Below are 23,850 nucleotides of genomic sequence, written 5' to 3'. Positions count from 1 at the left end.
GACCTCAGCAGTTAAGTCTCATAGTGCTCAGAGCCATTTGAACCATTTGTTCCTTCATGGCAGCTGCTGTTTCCTCGTTAGCTTTGATTCCATGTGTTTCTAAGAAATCATTGAGATGTGGCAATGCGTCAAAACAGGACCATCTTTCAAGTATTTTTAATAATTGTTTCTACTTTATCTTATACACAGTACTTGTGGACATCCTTCCCTTCCAGCAATAAATTGAAGCTATTAAGAGCACTGAATGTGTCACCCAAATACTACCGATGAAGCGGCTCTTGATCTGTGCCAGGACACTGAAACTCGTATTTGAAACAATCATCACTGTATTTACGAAAGCAAAATTTTGCCTTTTTCTAGTAGAAGTTCAATTCACTGACTTGACTAACACAGTCACGATTGAGTGCATTACCTGATGCACTGGTGCCGGATGACGAAGGTTCGTCATAATTACATGAAGTCTGTCTTTTACGGCACGATCCTGTTTTAAACCACGCGTCCATAGTGAAATAAAATGAAACAAGCCACCACAATAAACTTTCATGCACACACTACACCAATAAACAAATGAAGCACGCTCTCACAGTGTCACATTATCGCAAGTGGAAGGGAACGCGGTGTTGCATTATCACAATTACCGATGAGTCCTGCGCCTGCGCTGTTTTCGTTTCGCTCAGAGCACGCTGTTAAGCCACAATAATTTCTTGCTTACAATGATTTTGTATACAGGGTGGTCCATTGATCATGACCGGGCCAAATATCTCACGAAATAGGCGTCAAACGAAAGAACTACAAAGAACTAAACTCTTCTAGCTTGAAGGAGGAAACCAGATGTGCTATGGTTGGCCCGCAAAACGGCGCTGCCATAGGTCAAATGGATATCAACTACGTTTTTTTTAAATAGGAACCCTCATTCTATTACATATTCGTGTAGTATGTAAAGAAACATTCAGTTTTAGTTGGACCACTTTTTGCGCTTTGTGATAGATGGCGCTGTAACAATCGCAAACATATGTCTCACTATTTTACACGAACAGTTGGCAACAGGTAGGTTCTTTAAATTAAAATACAGAACGTAGGTACGTTTGAACACTTTATTTCGGTTGTTCCAATGTGATACATGTACCTTTGTGAGCTTATCATTTCTGAGAACGCATGCTGTTACAGCGTGATTACCTGTAAATACCACATTAATGCAATAAATGCTCAAAATGATGTCCGTCAACCTCAATGCATTTGGCAATACGTGTAACGACATTCCCCTCAACAGCGAGTAGTTCGCCTTGCGAAATGTTCGCACATGCATTGACAATGCGCTGACGCATGTTGTCAGGCGTTGTCAGTGGATCACGATAGCAAATATCCTTCAACTTTCCCCTCAGACAGAAATCCGGGGACATCATCCGGTGAACGTGCGGGCCATAGTATGGTCCTTCGACGACCAATCCACCTGCCATGAAACGTGCTATTCAATACCGCTTCAACCGCACGCGAGCTATGTGCCGGACATCCATCATGATGGATGCACATCGCCATTCTGTCATGCAGTGAAACGTCTTGTAGTAACATCGGTAGAGCATTACGAAGGAGATCAGCATACATTGTACCATTTAGATTGCCGTCGATAAAATGGCGGCCAATTATCCTTCCTCCCATAATGAGGCACCATACATTAACCCGCCAAGGTCACTGATGTTCCACTTGTCGCAGCCATCGTGGATTTTTCGTTTCCCAGTAGTGCATATTATGCCGGTTTACGTTACCGCTGTTGGTGAATGACGCTTCGTCGCTAAATAGAACGCGTGCAAAAAATCTGTCATCGTCCCATAATTTCTCTTGTGCCCAGTGGCAGAACTGTACACGACGTTCAAAGTCTTCGCCATGCAATTCCTGGTGCATAGAAATATGGTACGGGTGCAGTGATTTAGCATTCTCAACACCGCCTTTTTTGAGATTCCCGATTCTCGCGCAGTTTGTCTGCTACTGATGTGCGGATTAGCCGCGACAGCAGCTAAAAACACCTACTTGGGCATATCATTTGTTGCCGGTCGTGGTTGACGTTTCACATGTGGCTGAACACTTCCTGTTTCCTTAAATAACCTAACTATCCGGCGAACGGTCCGGACACTTGGATGACGTCGTCCAGGATACCGAGCAGCATACATAGCACTCGCCCGTAGGGCATTTTGATCACAATAGCCACAAATCAACACGATATCGACCTTTTTCGCAATTGGTAATCGGTCCATTTTAACATGCGATATATCACGAAGCAAATACCGTCCGCACTGGCGGAATGTTACGTGATACCACGTACTTATACGTTTGTGACTATTACAGAGCCAACCATCACAAAGCGAAAAAAGTCGTACAACTGAAACATACACATTTCTTTACGTACTACACGAATATGTAATAAAAATGGGGGTTCCTGTTTAAAAAAAACGCAGTTGATATCAGTTTGAACTATGGCAGCGTCATCTAGCGGGCCAACCATAGCGCCACTTCACGATAGACGAGTTTCGTTCTTTGTAGTTTTTCGTTTGATGCTTATTTCGTGAGACGTTTGGCCCGTTCACTATCAATGGACCACCCTCTCCTCTTGAAATAAGAATTCATATTTTCAGTCGGCAAGATATTTCACTTATCTGAAAAATCGTCCGAAGACCCACCTTAATAGGTCTCACGACCCACTAGCAGGTCACGACCCTCAGTTTGGGAAGCACTGGTTAAGGCAAATGCTCGGATGGTTCCTTTGAAAGGGCACGGCCAAATTCCTTCCCTATCCTTCCCAAATCCGATGGGACCGATGACGTCGAAATTTGGTCCCCTTCTTCCCCCAACCAACGAGACAGTTCTTTTAATCAGTTCGTCGAAAATAATTAGAAGCGAAGGGTTTATAGGCTGAGTATTTTAATGCGTTTTTTTGGAGTTAAGATCTCACAAATGACTAGCACCTATGCATTACACGACTCTTTGCCTGCAAGGCCAACCTCTTTACGCCAGGAATCTTTGCTGATATCTTTGCCAATATTATCGGTAACTGATATGTTTTCTTCTCAATCACATGGACCATGTTCGGAGAATTTGCGAAAGTTTAATCGTTGTCGCCTTGTAATTTTGAGTGAGATGGTATGATCACATAGGCTTGCCTGAGAAATGGCTAAAATCAGTTAAAAGGAAGTTTCAAAAAAATGTTCAAATGTGTGTGAAGTCTTATGGGACTTATCTCCTAAGGTCATCAGTCCCTAAGCTTACACACTACTTAACCTAAATTATCCTTAGGACAAACACACACACCCATGCCCGAGGGAGGACTCGAACCTCCGCCGGGACCAGGCGCACAGTCCATGACTGCAGCGCCCTAGACTACTCTGCTAATCCCACGCGGCTAAGAAGTTTCAGATCTTTAGTTAAACATTCCCGTTAAATTTTGAAAGGAACTGTTAACTGCCGGCAGAGTACTACAGAGTAGTGAAACTTCCTTGCAGATTAAAACTGTGTACCGGACCGAGACTCGAACTCGGGACCTTTGCCTTTCGCGGGCAAGTACTCTAACAACTGAGCTACCCAAGCACGACTCACGCTCCGTCCTCACAGTTGTAATTCCGCTAGTACCTTGTCTCCTACCTTCCAAACCTCACAGGAGCTCTCCTGCAAATCTTGCAGAAGTAGCACTCCTGGAAGAAAGGATATTGCGGAGACATGGCTTAGCCACAGCGGCGGGGGGGGGGGGGGGGGGGGGGGCGAGGGCGGGGGGACGTTTCTAGAATGGCGGAATCGAAGCGAAGTTGTGAGGGCGGGGCGTGAGTCGTGCTTGGGTAGCTCAGTTGGTAGAGCACTTTCCAGCGAAAGGGAAAGGTCCTGAGTTCGAGTCTCGGCCCGGCACACAGTTTTAATCTGCCAATACACTCCGCTGTAGAGTGAGATTTCATTCTACTACAATGTGGTTTCGCACGCAACAGCTACATACGTGGTTGTCGGGTGGCAACGCGCGCTTCATTATTCTAAGAGCATGTCGCTACTAAACAGAAATGTAATTTGGTTCTCCCCGCCGGCTGCGCGTCAATCTGCAACGAGAGCGCCGTGTCCGGCCGCGCGCTGCGGCCTCTGTGCGTGCGGCGTGCGTGTGTCGTGCGTGCGTGTGTGGCGGCCCTCCGTCACCGCAACAAAACCCGTCGCGGCAGCTGGGAAGCACCGCCGCCCCGCCCCCGCTCCTCCCCCGCCGCGCCTGTTAATTACGACCCTGTTCTGTTCTGTTCTGTACCACTGCCTGTTCTGTGCCGTCCTGTCGGCGGCGAGGCGCCGGTGCCCGTGACAGCGGAGCAGCTGCTGCTACCGCACACTGACCCACTACCGCCCCCGGCGAGCCGCGCGCCACAGCACTTGATGAGCCGCACAACCGAATTACTCCCCAATCTAGCTGCTGGCTTCCTGTTTGTCCTCCACAGTATACAACTTTCACCAGCATAAGTCATGGTTGTAGCATACCGTCACGAGTTATTTGCAGAAGAACGGAAACAACTGGTACAATTATTTCGAGCAGTTAGTTCATGAGCCCACGCGAATAGAACACGGTTGTGAAAACACACTTGACCTCATAGCAACAAATAATCCTGAGTTATATTGTAACAAATAAGACATCGGTCACAAATATTAAGTCAAAAATTGACCTGGTTTCTGTACTAAAACATTAGGTATATAGTACATTAATAAAATTAAAGTTTGTAGTGACTCGAAAAGATGCAGTACTTACAAGTCACATATTAAAAAAGATCTCAGCCGGAAAGGCGACGTCATGAACACTTGTCAGATGGCGAGCAGTCCTGAGTTAATAACGACCATCAAAACCGATAAAGGGATTAGTGAACACAGGGTTGTCGTAGCGAGATTGAATATTGTAATCCCCAAATCCTCGAAAAATAAGAGAAAAATAAATCTATTCAAAAAAGCAAATAAAAATTCACTTGACGCCTTCAAAAATTGTTAAAATGGCTCTGAGCACTAATGCGACTTAACGTCTGAGGTCATCAGTTGCCTAGAACTCAGAACTAATTAAACCTAACTAACCTAAGGACATCACACACATCCATGCCCGAGGCAGGATTCGAACCTGCAATCGTAGCGGTCGCTCGGCTCCAGACTGTAGCGCCTAGAGCCGCACGGCCACTCCGGCCGGCACTTGATGCCTTCCTGAGAGATAATCTCCACTCATTCCAAATTAATAATATAAGTGTAGACCAGATGTGGCTTAAATTCAAAGAAATAGTATCGGCAGCAATTGAGAAGTTTATACCAATTAAACTAACGAACGACGGAGCTGATCCTCCTTGGTACACAAAACGGGTTAGAACACTGTTGTAGAAACAACGAAACAAACATGCCAAATTTAAACAGACGCAAAATCCCTAAGATTGGCGATCCTTTACAGAAGCTCGAAATTTAGCGCGGAGTTCAATGCGAGACGCCTATAACAGTTTCCACAACGAAACTTTGACTCCAAACCTGGCAGAAAATCCAAAGAGATTATGGTCGTATGTGAAGTATCTTAGCGGCAAGAAACAATCAGTGCCTTCTCTGAGCGATAACAATGGAGATAGTATCGAAGACAGTGATGCCAAATCGGAGTTACTAAGCACAGCCTTCCGAAATGCCTTCACAAAAGAAGACGAAGTAAATATTCCAGAATTCCATTCTTCTCTAGTAAATTCGTGTTAGTTTTTGCAACCACGACTTATTAAATTAATAGTGCGGTAATATTCAAGCCTGCCGGCACCTGCTTTCTCTGGAATTGGATTTGTTATATTGTTTTGAAGTCTGAGGGTATTTCGCCTGTTTCATACATCTTGTTTGCCAGATCGAAGAGTTTTGTCATTGCTGGCTCTTCCAAGGCTGTTGACAGTTCTAACGGAATGTCATCTAATCCAAAGCCCTTGTTTCCATTTAGGTTTTTCAGTGCTCTGCCAAATTCTTCTCGCAGTATCATATCTCCCATCTCATCTTCATCTAGTCCACTTCCCTTTCTGTTGTCCTCAAGATTATCTCCGTTGCCCCTCTATATGCGCTGTCCACATTTCAGCTTACGTTCCTTTGCTTAAGACTGGTTTCCCATCTGACCTCTTGATATTCAAACATCTGGTTCTCTTTTCCCCAAACGCCCTATAACTTCCGTGTACGCAGTTCTATCTTTCCTCTAATGAATTATGCTTCTAAATCCTTACATTTGTCATGTAGCCATTCCTGCTTAGCAATTTTGCATTTCCTGTCAATTTCATTTTTTAGACGTTTGTATTCCCTTTCGCCTGCTTCATTAACTGCGTTTTTATATTTTCTCCTTTCATCAGTTAAATTCAATATCTCTTGTGTACCTAAGGATGTCTACAAGGCCTTGTCTTTTTACCTATTTCATCCTCTGCTGCCTCCACTACTTCATTTCACAAAGCTACTCATTCTTCTTCTACTGTATTCCTTTCTCCTGCTCTTCTTAAATTCTCCCTACCACTCCCTCTGAAACACACTACAACCTCTGGTTCTGTCCATTTATCCGGGTCCCATCTCCTTAATTTCCTACCTTTTTGCAATTACTTCAGTTTTAATCTACAGTTCATAGCCAATACACTGTGGTCAGAGTCCACATCTGCCCCTGGAAATGTCTTACATTTTAAAATCTGGTTCCGAAATCTGTCTTGCCGTTATAATTACAATCAATCAGAAAGCTTTCTGTGTCTCCAGGTCTCTTCCACGCATACAGTCTTCTTTCATGTTTATTAAATCAAGTTTTAGTGATGATTAAATTATGCACTGTGCAGAATTGTACTAGGCGGCTTCCTCTTTCAGTCCTTTCCTCTACTCTATATCAAACTATTATTTTTCCTTCTCTTCCAGTCCCCTATCAGAATTAAACTATCGTCTCGTTTAATTATATGAATAATTTCTTTCATCTGATCATATATATTTTTAATCTCTTCATCATCTGCGGTGCTAATGTAATATAAACCTGTATTGGTGTGGTGCGTGTGGGCTTTGTGTCTATATTGGCTAAAATAATGCGTTCTCTATGCTATTTGTAGTAGCATATCCACACCCCTATTTTCTTATTCATTGTTAAACCTACAGTTGCATTACCTCTATTTTGATTTTGTATTTATAACCTTGTATTCACTCGACCAAAAGTCCTGTTCCTCCTGCCATCGAACTTCACTAATTCCAGCAATATCTAACTTTAACCTATCCACTTTCCTTTTTTAAATTTTGTAAGTTACCTGCCCGATAACGGGATCGGACATTCCACGCTCCAATCCGTAGAACGACAGTTCTATTTCTACTAATAACGACATACTTCAGAGTAGTCCCCGCACGGAGATCTGAACGGGGGACTATTCTACCTCAGAAATATTTTATTCGGGAGATTTCTTTCATCATTTAAACATACGCTAGAGCTGCATGCCATCGGGAAAAATTACGGATGTAGTTTCCCCTTGCTTTCATCCGTCTCTAGTACCAGCACAGCAAGCCTTTTTGGTTTATGTTACAAGGCCAGATCAGTCAGTCATCCAGACTGTTGCCCCTATATCTACTGAAAAGGCTGCTGCCTCTCTTCAGGAACCATAAGTTTGTCTGGCCTCTCGACAGATACCTCTCCTTTGTGTTTGCACCTACGGTACAGGTATCTGTATCGCTGAGATACGAAAGGCTTCCCACCAACGGCCGTGGCTCATGGAGGCCTGTTGAAGGTAGTTTTGGTGAATTTCTACAGTAGCCAGTTTCGATGCTTTTCGTTTAAATACTAGTTCTGACTGATTAATTCACCATTTAAAGGTGCTTTACATCAGGTATACTGTATAGAGAACGATGATCAAGTGAAATGAACACAACCTTTGACATTTAAATTGCAACCTTCGCCTCAAGTTTCGTCAAGAAACTAACCCTCACTCGTCTAGGTGTCTCGGACATTCTTCAATACTGGTAAGTGCGTCGTCCACTTGCCGAGTACCCTCCTGATTTTGATCTTTAGCGGGATGCCTAGAGTGCAGTAGCACGTAAACTGCATGTTAAACGCTTGTGCAGAGTCACTCTTCTTTCGTGGCTTGCCACACTCGGTAACGAATGGCAATTAGCAAGTAAGGACATTGTTTGAAGAATCGCCAAAACACATTTCCTTTACAATATTTTTATGTATTTTGCAGAACTATAGGAGCACGCAACGGCCTGCTCAGGTAACCCAAATACACAAAAAATATCGAACACAAACTTCGTAATGGAAAAAAGGTATTATTACGTGCGTGAAACCTTGGCAGTACCATTTGAGCAGAAAAACGACACAAAACAACCGTCACAATTAAGTTGGAGTTACTTTGCATATATGGTGTAAGCCAGTTGACGCTGGGATGCTGAAACTGCTACAGGAAAGACGCCGTATACCTGAACTTAGTTTAAAATAACGCGATGACGCGGGGGAAATGATGTTCCGCGTTTCCTGCAGCTGGTCGGGAGCGCCTCATTTCCTCCTTCGGGATCCCGTGTCCGGTCTTCGTTAACCCCACCACCACACCCTGCTTCATTCGACTTACCCTCATACAGTAGCTATGCCGCTGCCAGTGGGCGACAACTGTTCACGAAGCTTAGAGTCTGGCGCAAGTCACGGACAGAAAGTAGTCACGTCTTTAAGGTCATTACCTGGTAGCATGTAACCAAAGAGTTACACTTTTTAGTAGACTTAAATGGTTTCTATTTTAATGGCAATAATACATCTTGATATGTCTGGACGTGTACTTAGTTCCTGCCTTAAGGTTATAATATATCCTGGAAGGACTCGGTATGTGAAATGTTTACCTGGCTATTAAAATGTGAACAATCCTACAGAGATCGGACATGCAAAAGGTTACTGTCACTATCCTTCCTCTACTCTATGCTGGGTCGCCACGTAAAAGATTATTTTAAATGGGAATCATATTACCTAGTGGCGTCAAATACGTGCAATGTTACTGTTATATATGAATTTTACGATTCTGGAAGAGATGGCATGTTGGGCGATCATATGTTCTAATATACACTCCTGGAAATTGAAATAAGAACACCGTGAATTCATTGTCCCAGGAAGGGGAAACTTTATTGACACATTCCTGGGGTCAGATACATCACATGATCACACTGACAGAACCACAGGCACATAGACACAGGCAACAGAGCATGCACAATGTCGGCACTAGTACAGTGTATATCCACCTTTCGCAGCAATGCAGGCTGCTATTCTCCCATGGAGACGATCGTAGAGATGCTGGATGTAGTCCTGTGGAACGGCTTGCCATGCCATTTCCACCTGGCGCCTCAGTTGGACCAGCGTTCGTGCTGGACGTGCAGACCGCGTGAGACGACGCTTCATCCAGTCCCAAACATGCTCAATGGGGGACAGATCCGGAGATCTTGCTGGCCAGGGTAGTTGACTTACACCTTCTAGAGCACGTTGGGTGGCACGGGATACATGCGGACGTGCATTGTCCTGTTGGAACAGCAAGTTCCCTTGCCGGTCTAGGAATGGTAGAACGATGGGTTCGATGACGGTTTGGATGTACCGTGCACTACTCAGTGTCCCCTCGACGATCACCAGTGGTGTACGGCCAGTGTAGGAGATCGCTCCCCACACCATGATGCCGGGTGTTGGCCCAGTGTGCCTCGGTCGTATGCAGTCCTGATTGTGGCGCTCACCTGCACGGCGCCAAACACGCATACGACCATCATTGGCACCAAGGCAGAAGCGACTCTCGTCGCTGAAGACGACACGTCTCCATTCGTCCCTCCATTCACGCCTGTCGCGACACCACTGGAGGCGGGCTCCACGATGTTGGGGCGTGAGCGGAAGACGGCCTAACGGTGTGCGGGACCGTAGCCCAGCTTCATGGAGACGGTTGCGAATGGTCCTCGCCGATACCCCAGGAGCAACAGCGTCCCTAATTTGCTGGGAAGTGGCGGTGCGGTCCCCTACGGCACTGCGTAGGATCCTACGGTCTTGGCGTGCATCCGTGCGTCGCTGCGGTCCGGTCCCAGGTCGACGGGCACGTGCACCTTCCACCGACCACTGGCGACAACATCGAGGTACTGTGGAGACCTCACGCCCCACGTGTTGAGCAATTCGGCGGTACGTCCACCCGGCCTCCCGCATGCCCACTATACGCCCTCGCTCAAAGTCCGTCAACTGCACATACGGTTCACGTCCACGCTGTCGCGGCATGCTACCAGTGTTAAAGACTGCGATGGAGCTCCGTATGCCACGGCAAACTGGCTGCCACTGACGGCGGCGGTGCACAAATGCTGCGCAGCTAGCGCCATTCGACGGCCAACACCGCGGTTCCTGGTGTGTCCGCTGTGCCGTGCGTGTGATCATTGCTTGTACAGCCCTCTCGCAGTGTCCGGAGCAAGTATGGTGGGTCTGACACACCGGTGTCAATGTGTTCTTTTTTCCATTTCCAGGAGTGTATAAGACAAGAGTTGCATTATGAAACTTACCTCTATGCATGCTCACCATCCAACAGTTACCTTAACTCCATTAATGTTTATTTTTCTTATTTGATTTACTGGCCCAAATACAGTTATTGAAATCTGACAATACCTTTTATAAAAGGTAATAGAGAAATTAATTTTATTTTTAATTTTAATAATCAACAGCCTCAGTTGCACCGTTTACCCAGAATTTGCCTGGGTTTCAGTCGGGATAACCTAACATTCTTCAGCATAACAGTAACTACCTTTTGTCCATAGTGGACATCGTCAAGCTGAGACTACAAATCCATAAATTATCGTTAGACTGTAAAACTTATCTGGAACTGCCTCGGCCCCACTTCGCGACCGCGTTGCGGCAGCCACGAGTGCTGTACTGGACACATCTCTGAAGTTGTCTATTAGTTATATAGGAAAAAAAAGGTCCAGTGCAGCACTCCTGGCTGCCGCATCGCGGTCGCAATGTGGGGCCGAGGCAGTTCCAGATAAGTTTTATAGTCTGACGATAATTTATGGATTTGTCGTTTTAGCTTGACGATGTCCACTATGGACAAACGGTAGTTAACGTTATTCTGAAGAAGGTTGGGTTATGCCGACTGAAACCCAGGTAAATTCTAGGTAAACGGTGCAACTGAGGGAGTTGATTATTAAAATTAAAATTGATATTTATACAGTTGCTGACAGGGCCGCGAAATGCTGAGGATATTCAATAGAGAAATTTATTACACTTGAATCTTTCAATAAAATGCTCAGAGTGCCACACCTCACTCATGACAGGTTTTCCCTAGTTATTTCGTAAATGCGTTAAAGATTTGGTGGAAACCCAGGTAAATTCTAGGTAAACGGTGCAACTGAGGCAGTGGATTATTGAAATTATAATTTATATTTATACAGTTGCTGACAGGGCCGCGAAATGCTGAAGATATTTAATAGAGAAATTTATTACACTTAAATCTTTCAATAAAATGCTCAGAGTACCACACCTTACTCATTACAGGCTTTCCCTAGTTATTTCTTAAATGCGTTAAAAATTTGGTGGGATTGGTTTTGGGTTTCGTTTTAACATTTCATACGAATGGTTTATTTGTCAAACATGATTCACGCGATTTAAATAAACATAATGAAATCTAACTTAACATAAAACTAAATTTACTAACTCATTAACAGTGAATAGTGATCAGGGAAAACTGGGATTGGTACACGAAAGAACAAGTGGTCTAGGATAGAAATATTAGCAGCACATGCTTATCCATTCCTCAGCAATATAGAAATGAAAGTAAATCTCCACCACCCATAAGCACTGACCGGGCGTTGTGGCCGAGCGGTTCTAGGCGCTTCAGTCACGAACCGCTCTGCTGCTACGATCGCAGGTTCGAATCCTGCCTCGGGCATGGATGTCTGTGATGTCCTTAGGTTAGTCAGGTTTCGCTACTTCTAAGCCTAGGAGACTGATGACCTCAGATGTTAAGTCCCATAGCGCTCAGAGCCATTTAAACCATTTTTGATAAGCACTGAGGCTACCCCTGAGTACTTTGCATAGAAATCTTGGCTCAGCAACTACCACACCATTAAAACTCCATTACATTCCAAATCACCAATATGAGGCAACATGATCCAAAAACGCAGGTACTCGTTTTATCACACAATTTTAAACCTACTCGGTGATTAGTACAGAAATGCATTTCAATACACTCTGGGTAAATGTGGTTGAATACACAATGAAACCACATCTTTTCCAGAGTAAAATCAACTTAAACTAGGAAATATGCGCATATCCTCACAACTTTACTTTTGCCAGTACCTCATCTCCTACCTTCAAAACTTCACAGAAATTCTCCCGCAGACATTGTGGGTCTAGTACTGCTGGAAGAAAGAAGTACTAGTTCCACAATGCCTGCAGCTTAACTTCTGTGAAGTCTGGAAGGTAGGGGAGGAAATACTGGCATAATTGAAACTCTGAGTGGGGTTTGTGAGCCGTGCGTGGGTAGCTATGTCAGTAGATTACTTGGCCACGAAAGGCTAAGGTCCCAGGTACGAGTCATGGTCCAGCGCATAGTTTTTATGTGCCAAGAAGTTTCAAATCAGTGCACTACCTACTGCAGGGTTATAATTCATACTGGTAAATTAAATCCTATAGTAAACATCCGAACTAGTGAAGCCAATTGCTCAAAAAGACCCACTGATAATTTCATTGTTGGTTCATTTTTTTAACAAATTTATATTACGAAATCTTCAGATCATGACATGCGTTTCCTATAGAATTACGGATAAGCGGATATCAAGATTAAATTACGCATTAGTAACGGATGCGTGCAATGTTGTAAATCTATTTAAGCAGAATTTCATACTTGACACTAAAAAGATGTGGTTATCAGATTCAGTAGACGCTGCCATCGAAAATCTCGGACCACCCATTATTCCCACAATTAATAACTTCAATAACTCTAATATGCTAATCACTGCACTTTCTATGTAACTTTTAAATAAAATAAGATGTAAGTGACAATGAGGAAAAGTGAACAAAGTTAAATTGTTCTTCTGAGTGTACTAACATCTTACATACTCAGTCAGTTGCCACTGTAACATTTCACAAGCAAGTGGATTAAATACGCTGAAGTTAATCCTCTGTATAAGAAAATAGGTAAAGAAAAATCACTGAGCTTTCGTCCTACTCCACTTTTACCACCATTCTCAAAAAATTAAAAAAAAATTATCATACAAAAGCGGCTGAGTGACTGACTACAAAATAATATATCGTCAGAGTAACAGTTTGGGTTTCTAAAGGATTGTGATACTGAGTGGTCTATTTAGACATACAGAGAGAGCGTACTTAATTAGTCAGACGATAAAGTACAAACTACTGATACGTTCTTTGATCTGTCAAACGCATCTGATCCTGTAAATCACAATAACCTTTTAAGTAAATTATGATGTAACAGAATATGCTGCAAAATCTTAAACTCGTATATTTCTGACAGGAAACAAACTGTATCATTAAGAAATAGTCCTTTATTATGGTATCAGTCACAGTCCAGCTGGTAATTAGTTACATGTGATGTCCCACAATGGTGTCGACAAGAAACAGTCATGTATTATGCTACCAGTCAGAACGTAACTGAGAAATAATTAAATGTGGTGTTTCACAAGAACTCATTTCATGGTCTCTATTTTTTCTTCTACGTATTAATGGCGTTTCATCAGTAACATTACCTGAAACAAAATCATTTTCTTTTACATATGATACAAAAATTGAAATAAATACCAGGTCACGTTCTGTTTTAGAAAGATTGGTTACTGAAATTTTCATGGACGTTAATAGATTGTTGCTATTCAACTATTTGCCATTTAAGTTTGGGAGGACTCACTACATGCCTTTAATAACTTGAAAAGGGTTTCCTCCCAGTATACGTATAAAATTTGACAACCAGCAGTTAGAGAAGACTGGCGGTATTAAATTCTTGGGATAACAGGTTGAAATTGACGGTATTAAATTCTTGGAATCACAACTTGAAATAGACGGTATTAAATTCTTGGGATCACAAACTGAAAATAAATTCTACACAGGAAGAGCATACCACCTAATTGGTGAAGCGCCTAAACAAAGCTTCATTTACAATGCGGATGTAGGACACATATGAAATAAAAATGGAAAATCTGCCGTATTTCACTTATATCCACTACACAGTATCATATGAGATCTATTTTTGGCGTAGCTAATCAAGTCAAGTTTGAATTTTCCGAGTACAAAACCATGTTACACCAATTATTTATGATGTGAACGCGAGAACGTCCTGCAGCAGGCTGTTCGAGAAACTGGGGGTACTCACAACTGCCTCCTAGTAGATTCACTCTTTTACGAAATTTGTCGTAAATAAGACATCTCTTTTTAAACCAACAGTTCAGTCTATGGAATCAATATTAAAAATAACAGTAAAATTCAGAAAGATATGAAGTCGTTTACCTGGATCCAGAACGATATCCATTATTAAGGAATACACATTTTCAGTTTCTAGCCAGCAAGTATGAATAGCTTAAGTGCTTCTCAAGTTCTTTTTAAGAGGAATCTAAGGAATTTATTGGTGCCCGTTAATTATTATTCATTTCGCTTATTTCTCAGTAGGAGCTATTGATTCATACATATGATTAACAGTCTTAAATAATGAGTGTATTACACAAAATCTAACTTCTCCATAGCTTCAGCGTTGTGTGTGAATTGTCTATTTAAGCGTCGTAAACTGATTTTCCGTTTGATGTACGTGGTCATAGCCTAAGAATTGTTATAGGTACCTCAGTTTACTGTACATTTACAGGTTTTGTGACAAGGGTGTTAGTGTGTTGTTTTCTGTTAAATGAAAACATGTTTAAGATTGTCTGGAATACTTTACACCCACGAGAACATTTACTTAATTCTGTGGATAGGACATTCCTTCACCCACAGAGGGCAGCTGGAGCTACGCAGCCTACGCACCTCGGTAACTTTTTAATTGTTTACCAAACCCAGTCACGACCATTTTGAAAGGTATTCATGAATAGTCCATTCACAATAATGCCCAGACTCCACAATTTCTTTATTTGTCAGCTGAGATACAACGATTTGTTACCCCAATTCCGGTCTGTGAAAATATGAGTATTGAAACTGCGGCTTTCTTGGACAAGGGCCGTTTGGGAAACTTTACGTTTACGAGGCGTTATAGAATAAGTTATTGCGGTAGAGGGCGCCGTGACGGATTTGAGAAGGAGAGTTGTTCAGCAAAATTTATACTGTAGGTTGAAAAACCAGCTTACTAATGAGAATTATTTCCGAGTACAAGGCAAAAAGAACCTCTCTTTGATTGCGTTGGAAGTATTAAGAAGGGTCAACTGACTTTTTGTGGTGAGACTAGAGTAAGGGATGTAGCTGAAAACATAATTCATAGTAAGCAACCAGCGGATCGTTCTTGGTTTATATTCAGTAGCAAACCTGAGTGTTTTCCCGAACTCGTTGAATTTACTCTGGATATCGAGAGTGTTAATTTTTTGAGTCAACAACAAAGACCTTGAGAGCCTATAGCAAAACATATGGAAGGTGGAATTCCTAAAACTCAGAGGAATTGGAAAGTGTATAGGGAAAGAGGAAACTGCTTTATATAATCAGCTTGGCCAGTTTGGACGGAACTGTAAAACATGATGGCAGAAACCTGAAAAGAGCTGATGGTTTCAGAAGCGGGGTAGCCAAAGGTATTGGCTACACAACTGATGTAATAGAATAAGTGGTGTTGCTAAACCTTCCTTGCCTGTTGTTTGCCTTGCTCTTAACCATGAAGCTGTTTGGGGTCTTTTTGACTCAAGAAGTACTTTCTCAGTGTATGAGTGGTAACTCAAATATAAAAATATTTGTAGTTTCATTAACTGAAGCCTGTTCCGGAGAATCTTCGTATGGTTAGACGACAAAATTTTCCCCTGTAATGGAAAACACAGGTTAGCATAAGCAACGGGGAATACTCTTGGCCCATAGAGCTATTTCTTGGTCAACACCTTTGGGTTCGTACTCTTTTTGGAAGAGATTTTTTGGCCAAAACTCTGTGTTCTTGATTATTCCTCCAACGAACTGTCTTTCAAGTTATGTCCTGAGAAACGTTATCCATAGTGTCGACATTTTACCGTTCCTCAAGTGAAGAATCTTACTACCAGTGAATCTCAGTTTAAGGTCGGTCATTTGCCAAGTGCTCAGGCTTATCAATTGTTACATTTGCTTAACCAGTGTCCCGTCGTTTTGTCTACATTTTCAGGCTTATTAATAAAACTGAATATCAAATCAATCTTACAGACCAAAGCCCTGTCGGGCACTCTATGATTTGTCACCACCTGCGTCGCAGGAGATGGGAAAAATTAATATAAATTATCTGAAGAAGAGGTTATTAAGAAATCTGTATGTCCATATGCTTCTACGATGTTTCTGGTGTCGTTAGGCCAGTAGATGACTATAGTGCCCTCAACGAATGTTTTTCTTTTCAGTGTGGTCACTTGCCCGAGCTCCACATCCATTTTAGGAGAGATCGGGTACTGTGGTCACAGGGGTTGGTTTCCCTCAGTTACTAAGTCAGTCACAAGATGTCACCCTGTACTGGAGTATCTTTGGTAAGAGTGGCAGCACTATCTGCATCTGTTTTGTGAAGTTTCAATTGTTTCCGTCGAGTGAATGAAGAGCATTCCACAGCGTAATTTTGTGACATGATGATGTGATTGGAGACCGTGGCTGTTATTTGAAGACAAATGTTAATGGTGTTGAGACAGCAAACAGCCAAAAATTATTTTCAGTTTCTTTTGAATAAAGGAACTGAAAATAAATTTGTGGCTGGTTTCTGTCTCAACACCATTAACATCTGCATTCTGTATTGTTCTGATGCTAGTGCTGAGTAAAATTTAAACCATTGTTATCGTTCAATTTAACTACAGAACTTTTTCTGTACTGATGATCGCATTCGAAAGTTATGTGTCGTATAATTCAGTTCATTATATGAGGTTTTTCTAAATCGTTATGAAACACATAATGCTGTATACTAGCTAAGGGTTTCAAAATGGCATTTCAGGTTTGGTTGTCACACAACCAACGGTGATGGCCGTCAGGAAGAATAACCATCCCAGGGATGTATTTGTGTTTAAAATTCAGATACCATCCTATCTTTGTGGTATTTTCAGTATCAAGACGGCTATAAATTTAGAAAGGAAAGCAGATAAAAGTCTAATACCCGCAAACACTACGCTGAAAGCGGTTCGAACCGTTATGTTGGAAAATAAATCCATAGGCAGTGTTGCCAATGATTACAATATAAATTACCGGACAGTGGCTCATTATGGTGAAAAGTTTTACTATGAGGATGCAAGAAGTGATGTGGCCTACCATTCACTGCATGCAGTCTACCATCCTAATGGACTTATTCTACAGTTGCTCTCACAATTAATGGGCAGAATAAAGCTCTATCAGATATATACTTGGTCTCAGTCCAAAAGATGCACCACAATTGTATTATGAGTTAGCTGTTTCTAAAGGGCTAGAAGTACCTGCAAAAAGGGTTGAAATTCTATAAGCTGTGGATGAATGGTTTTCTGGGTTCATAAAGGGACACCAAGATTTGCCAGTTAGGACTCCTGAAGCTACCAGATTATCCCGAGCTTCTAACTTCAGTAAACCAAACGTGGCAGCCTTTTTCGATAACGTGGCTACTGTAACGAAATTATACAACCTAGAACTGGAAGATATTTCGAACAAGGGCGAGAGTCCTATTACAAAAGTCCAAATGCCAAACCGAATTATGTCATGGAAAGGTTTCAAGTAAGTGTGGTCGATCATACCTAGAGAACGAGGTATCCTAGTTACCTTAGTTGATATCGTTTATGCTAATGGGAGCTCTAATCCAGCATTCTTCGTTTCTCTCCGGGTGCACTTCAAAGAACATTCTATTCGTGATGGGCCAGTGGGTTGCAGTGGAGCGAGTAACCCTTCTGGATGCGTGACGGAAGAACATTTCTGCGAATATTTGTAACTGCTGCTGACGCAAAGTGCTCTAAACATAGTCCGTGTCTTCTTCTCCTTGATAATCGTAGTTCTTATTAGTCGATTAATGAGCTCGACTACACGAAAGATGACGATATCGTTTATTCTCGTCCTCTTCATTGTACCAATCGGTTGCAATCATTATATCGGACAGCCTACGGACCATTGACGAGGTACGTGAATACTGCAAGTGATCCGTGGATGTTAAATCACCCAGATTTCACGATGACAATATATGACATTCCAGGAGTAGTGACTTCTGCATGTTGTTGTTGTTGTTGTTGTTGTGGTCTTCAGTCCTGAGACTGGTTTGATGCAGCTCTCCATGCTACTCTATCCTGTGCAAGCTTCTTCATCTCCCAGTACCTACTGCAACCTACATCCTTCTGAATCTGCTTAGTGTATTCATCTCTTGGTCTCCCTCTACGATTTTTACCCTCCACGGTGCCCTCCAATGCTAAATTTGTGATCCCTTGATGCCTCAAAACATGTCCTACCAACCGATCCCTTCTTCTAGTCAAGTTGTGCCACAAACTTCTCTTCTCCCCAATCCTATTCAATACCTCCTCATTAGTTACGTGATCTACCCACCTTATTTTCAGCATTCTTCTGTAACACCACATTTCGAAAGCTTCTATTCTCTTCTTGTCCAAACTAGTTAAAGTCCATGTTTCACTTCCATACATGGCTACACTCCATACAAAAACTTTCAGAAACGACTTCCTGACACTTAAATCTATACTCGATGTTAACAAATTTCTCTTCTTGAGAAACGCTTTCCTTGCCATTGCCAGTCTACATTTTATATCCTCTCTACTTCGACCATCATCAGTTATTTTACTCCCTAATTAGCAAAACTCCTTTACTACTTTAAGTGTCTCATTTCCTAATCTAATTCCCTCAGCATCACCCGACTTCCATTATCCTCGTTTTGCTTTTGTTGATGTTCATCTTATATCCTCCTTTCAAGACACTGTCCATTCCATTCAACTGCTCTTCCAGACTTCTGCATAGCCATCCGATATTCAAGCAGGATGCGAAACATGTGCTTTTTCCCCTTCAATAGAGGCGATTTTGGCGATCATGCATTTTCTCTTGGTTTAGTAACAGATCGACCAAACATTGATAGGCCTACTGCTCTAAAGTGCTGACACAACAGCAGAAGGAGACAATCAGATTCGAGTATTGGAAGCCTCCAAAAACCAAATTAATGACATTGGAAAACTGAGTCGCAGCCTTCTTTCAGCGGCTTGGAGATTGTTCAGTCTAGACTTACTACTGATCCGCTGAAAGACATTAGATCTTTCCCTAAAGGTAGAGAATGAAAAACACGAAGGAATAGCAACAACTGAAAGAGATTCTCGGTTATCCTTATGGACACTTTTGTGAAAGAGGAACTCGTAACTTGTAGAAAAAAACAAAATTCCATGGATGACAAGAAGCGCCTTTGCCATTTGAAAAAAAAAGAATAAAAAGACACAAACAAGGATAAACAACATAAGAAAGCTCAAAGCAGTGACAGTGAAGACGATGACTGTTTTTGTGTTGTATGTCTTGATTCATTTGCCAATAGCAGAGCAAGGGAAATTTGGGTACAATATACAGATTGCAAGAAATGGGAACAGGAGAAATGTACGTCAGGAGTTATCCATTTCGTTTGCCAGAATTGCCGCACTGATTTTTCAGATTAATTTTGTAGAGCCCTTACAGTTTATATTTTAGGGCTATTATCAATACACAGTTTTCACTGCAGGATATTGTTGCAGGCCTATGATATTAGCTTGTGAGTATTTTTTTTTTTTTTTTTTTGTCATCTTGTGTGTGCTCAGAGAACAGAGACTGATAATGAACGCAAAACAGATATCTATGATTTTCATCCCACGCTAGGTAAGAAATGGACGTCACGTTTTATTGGTAAGGTGAAGGCGCGTTAGAACGGAAATTTTTTTTTCACGTTTCCGGGTTTTCATCTCATTATAAAATTCGTAATTTTCTGAATAAAACAATGTATATATCACTTTTAAATTCACACGGGAAGTATAATCAACACCGGTTGAAAATGTTAAGGTTTTTACGTGCATTACTTCAAGATCTAATAAAATTGTTAATTTTTTATATAGAAGGCTATAAGTTGCTCTGTTATAAAGGTTAAATTACGTATTTGTGTGGGTAGCATTGTCAAAAACAGTATCGTATCGTTTCATAGTATAAAAACGCGTTGTATGTCGAAGTGCTAACATTTCTCCAAGTCAAAGTGACGAATAGATTGGTAAATATCTCGAAAAGTGAAGTATGACGCCAAAACGAAGTGTTTTTAAGAATCGTGGGTTTCATGGTAGTAGATTTTCGAATAAAGGGAAACATTATGTTTATCATGTAGCGTATGAAGTTATAGACAATGAAATATAGGCAAACTTGTCAGTATCTAGAGAAACACCCATTAGTGCTTCGAAGATTAAAATAAAAATGTTGTGATACACAGTTTTTCTCAAAACAAAAGTTATATAAATGGTAGGTTAGGTTATATTCTGATAGATTTATACATCCCAACAAGGGTGTTAGATGAATGTGCGTGTTGTAAAATACTTGGAGGGCCAGTTAGTTTACACGAAGACAGTGAGGTATCAAATGGACTAGCCAGGAAACTTATCATTAATTGTGCCAGTTGTAAATATACTCATTCATTTTCAAATTCTGATAAGTGTAAAGATAATTATTTTAAGCAAATATTAAGTGGTTTTATGGATTGAGAGTTAGTGGCAAAGGACACACTGCAGCAGAAACAATGTGTACTGCGATGAATATGCCACACCCACCTTATAAAATCGGTAAGTATGCAGGATATATTGGAGGTGCTGTGGAATCTGTTGCATGTGAGTCAATGAAGGGTGCTGCAAACGAAGCTGTTGAAAGAAATGATGGTATGACTGGTATATCAGTAGCTTTTGATGGCACTTGGCAGAAGCGCGCCTACAGTTCTAAGAATTCTGTTGCTACAGTGACCAGTCTGAATACTGGAAAAGTAATACATTCTCAGATTTTAACGAAACATCGTTATACATGTAAATCAGGGAATGAGGAAGGGCATACCTGTGACAGATATTATGAAGGAACAAATAGTGGTATGGAGGCATCTACAGCTATTGAAATTTTTAGTTGACTTGTGACCGAAAGGGGAGTGTGTTACACTAAGTTCTTAGGTGATGAAGACTCAAAAGCATATAACAGTGTAGTAGCCGCTCAACCTTATGGTGAGAAGATTATCACAAAACTGGAATGTATTGATCATGTTCAGAAGAGGATGGCCATCAGGCTGAGGAAGTTGAAACAAAGTTTGAGAGACAAGAAACTATCTGATGGTAAAACCATAAGAGTCAGGCTGACAGACTAAATGATTGATGAACTACAGCAGTATTATGGGATGGCCATTAGAAATAATACTGAGGATTTGTTGAAAATGAAGCAGGCAGTATGGGCTACCCTCTTCCACAGACAGTTGATGAAAAAACAGTACACCAACTCTGCCCTCCTGGACCTGATTATGATGCAATTACCGCAATGACCAGTACTCAAACAGTTCATACAGCCATAAAAATTCCAACCCTGCAGCAGTCGTGGATATCATAAAACCTACTTACAGAGACCTGGCAAATCCTGAATTATTGAAGAAGTGTCTGCATGGTCAGACTCAAAATTCCAATGAGTCATTTAATAACCTTGTAATGACTCCCTTACAAAAAAATTTTTTTTTGTTGGAATGAATACACTAACATGGGGGCTCAGTGACGCTGTTATTGCTTTTAATGATGGAAAAATTGGTGGGGTAAAAGTGATACTGCATCAGAGAACTTGAACAGATGGACAAGGTTCGCATTTATAAAGCAGAGTATGCAGCACAGTTGGCCAGAAAGAAGAAAAGAAGAAAAAACTTGGAAAAAGATCAAGAGAATGATATACAGTATGGTGCAGGGTGCTTCTGAGTGACTAAAAACAACAAATTAAGCATATATTAAGTGGGCTACAGTCTTCTTGAACGTTAGAATCCGTTCCTTAAAATTTATATTTTCTTTTGCATTTTTCCCTAAATCTCAGAAACCACTTAGAGTATTCAAATTTTCAGAGAGTAATAACATACACATCTTGAGTCTACTGAACTAAAAGTAGAACATAATGTTGTGTATAATTAAGATTATTTGGGATAATGTACAGAAAAGTACACAAAATTTTAACCGTGTAATTAAAAAATTGTATATCAGAAAGCAGTGGCTGAAATGCAATAATTGTAGTTCATCGGATTGAGAACATACAGATTAATGTCCTGTAAAAGTTTCATGTCAGTGACTACAGTGGTTCCTGAAATACAGGGAAGCCAAGTCATTAAATATAACATTGTTGGGATAGTGCGTTCCAACTCCCTTAATTTGCTTACAAATTTTGTTCAGGTTTTATTCAGCTGGCTGCCCTCCTTAATCAACTCCGACGCAAAAGTGAGACTTTTGAATGGATTATAGTCAGCAGGTGGCATTCGATGTCTTAAAAAAGGAATTCGGTAAAACTCCTGTCTTATCTACATGCGCTTTCCAGGCTCACGCCTCCAGTTCACTTACAGCTGCCGTTGTGTTGCAAGATATTTTACACTGAAGAGCCAAAGAAACTGGTGCACCTGCCTAACATTGTGTGGCTCCCGCAAGCACGCAGAAGTGCCGCAACACGACGTGGCATGGACTCGACTAATGTCTCAAGTAGTGTTGGAAGGAATTGACACCATGAGTCCTGCTGGGCTGTCCATAAATCCATAGGAGTACGAGTGCCTGGAGATCTCTTCTGAACACCACCTTGCTAGGCATCTCAGATTTGCTCAATATTGTTAATGTCTGGAGAGTTTGTCGGCCAGCAGAAGTGTTTGAACTCAGAAGAGTGTTCCTGGAGCCAATCTGTAGCAATTCTGGACGTGTGGGTTGTCGCATTGTCCTGCGGGATTTTCCCAAGTCAGTCGGAATGCACAGACAGGATGCTGACGTACGTGTCATGTGTATGTCGTATCTCGACGTATCAGGGGTCTCATGTCACTCCAATTGCACACGCCCAACACCATTACAGAGCCACCACCAGCTTTAACAATCCCCTGTTAACATCCAGGGTCCATGGATTCAAAAGGCTGTGTCCATATCAGTACACGTCCATCCACTAGTAGCATTTGAAGCGAGACTCGTGCGACCAGACAACATGTTTCCAGTCATCAACAGTCGAAAGTCGGTCTTGAAGGGCCCAGGCGACTCGTAAGGCTTTGTGTCATGCAGTCATCAAGGGCACAGGAGTGGGCTTTCGGCTCCAAAAGCACATATTGATGCTTCTTTGAATGGTTCGCACGCTGACACTTATTGATGGCCCAGAATTGAAATCTGCAGCAATTTGCGGAAGGATTGCACTTCTGTCATGTTGATCGATTTTCTTCAGTCGTCATTGGTCCCGTTCTTGCAGGATCCTTTTCCGGCCGCAGCGATGTCGGATATTTGGTATTTTACCGGATTCCTAATATTCACGGTACACTCGTGAAGTGGTCGTACGGGAAAATTTCCACTTCATCGCTACCTCGGAGATGTTGTGTCCTAACGCTCGTATGTTGACAGTAACACTACGTTCAAAATCAATTACGGCAAGTCTTGATAACTTGCCATTGTAACAGGAGTAACCGATCTAAAAACTGCGCAAGACACTTTTTGTCTTACACAGGCGTTGCCGATCGCAACTCCGTACTCTTCCTGTTTACATATCTGTATTTGAATACGCATGCCTGTCCCATTTTCTTTGGCGTTTTAGTG

This window comes from Schistocerca americana, chromosome 2, assembly GCF_021461395.2.
Source record: "Schistocerca americana isolate TAMUIC-IGC-003095 chromosome 2, iqSchAmer2.1, whole genome shotgun sequence".
NCBI lineage: Eukaryota > Metazoa > Arthropoda > Insecta > Orthoptera > Acrididae > Schistocerca > Schistocerca americana.
Note: the sequence above shows the minus strand (reverse complement) of the source record.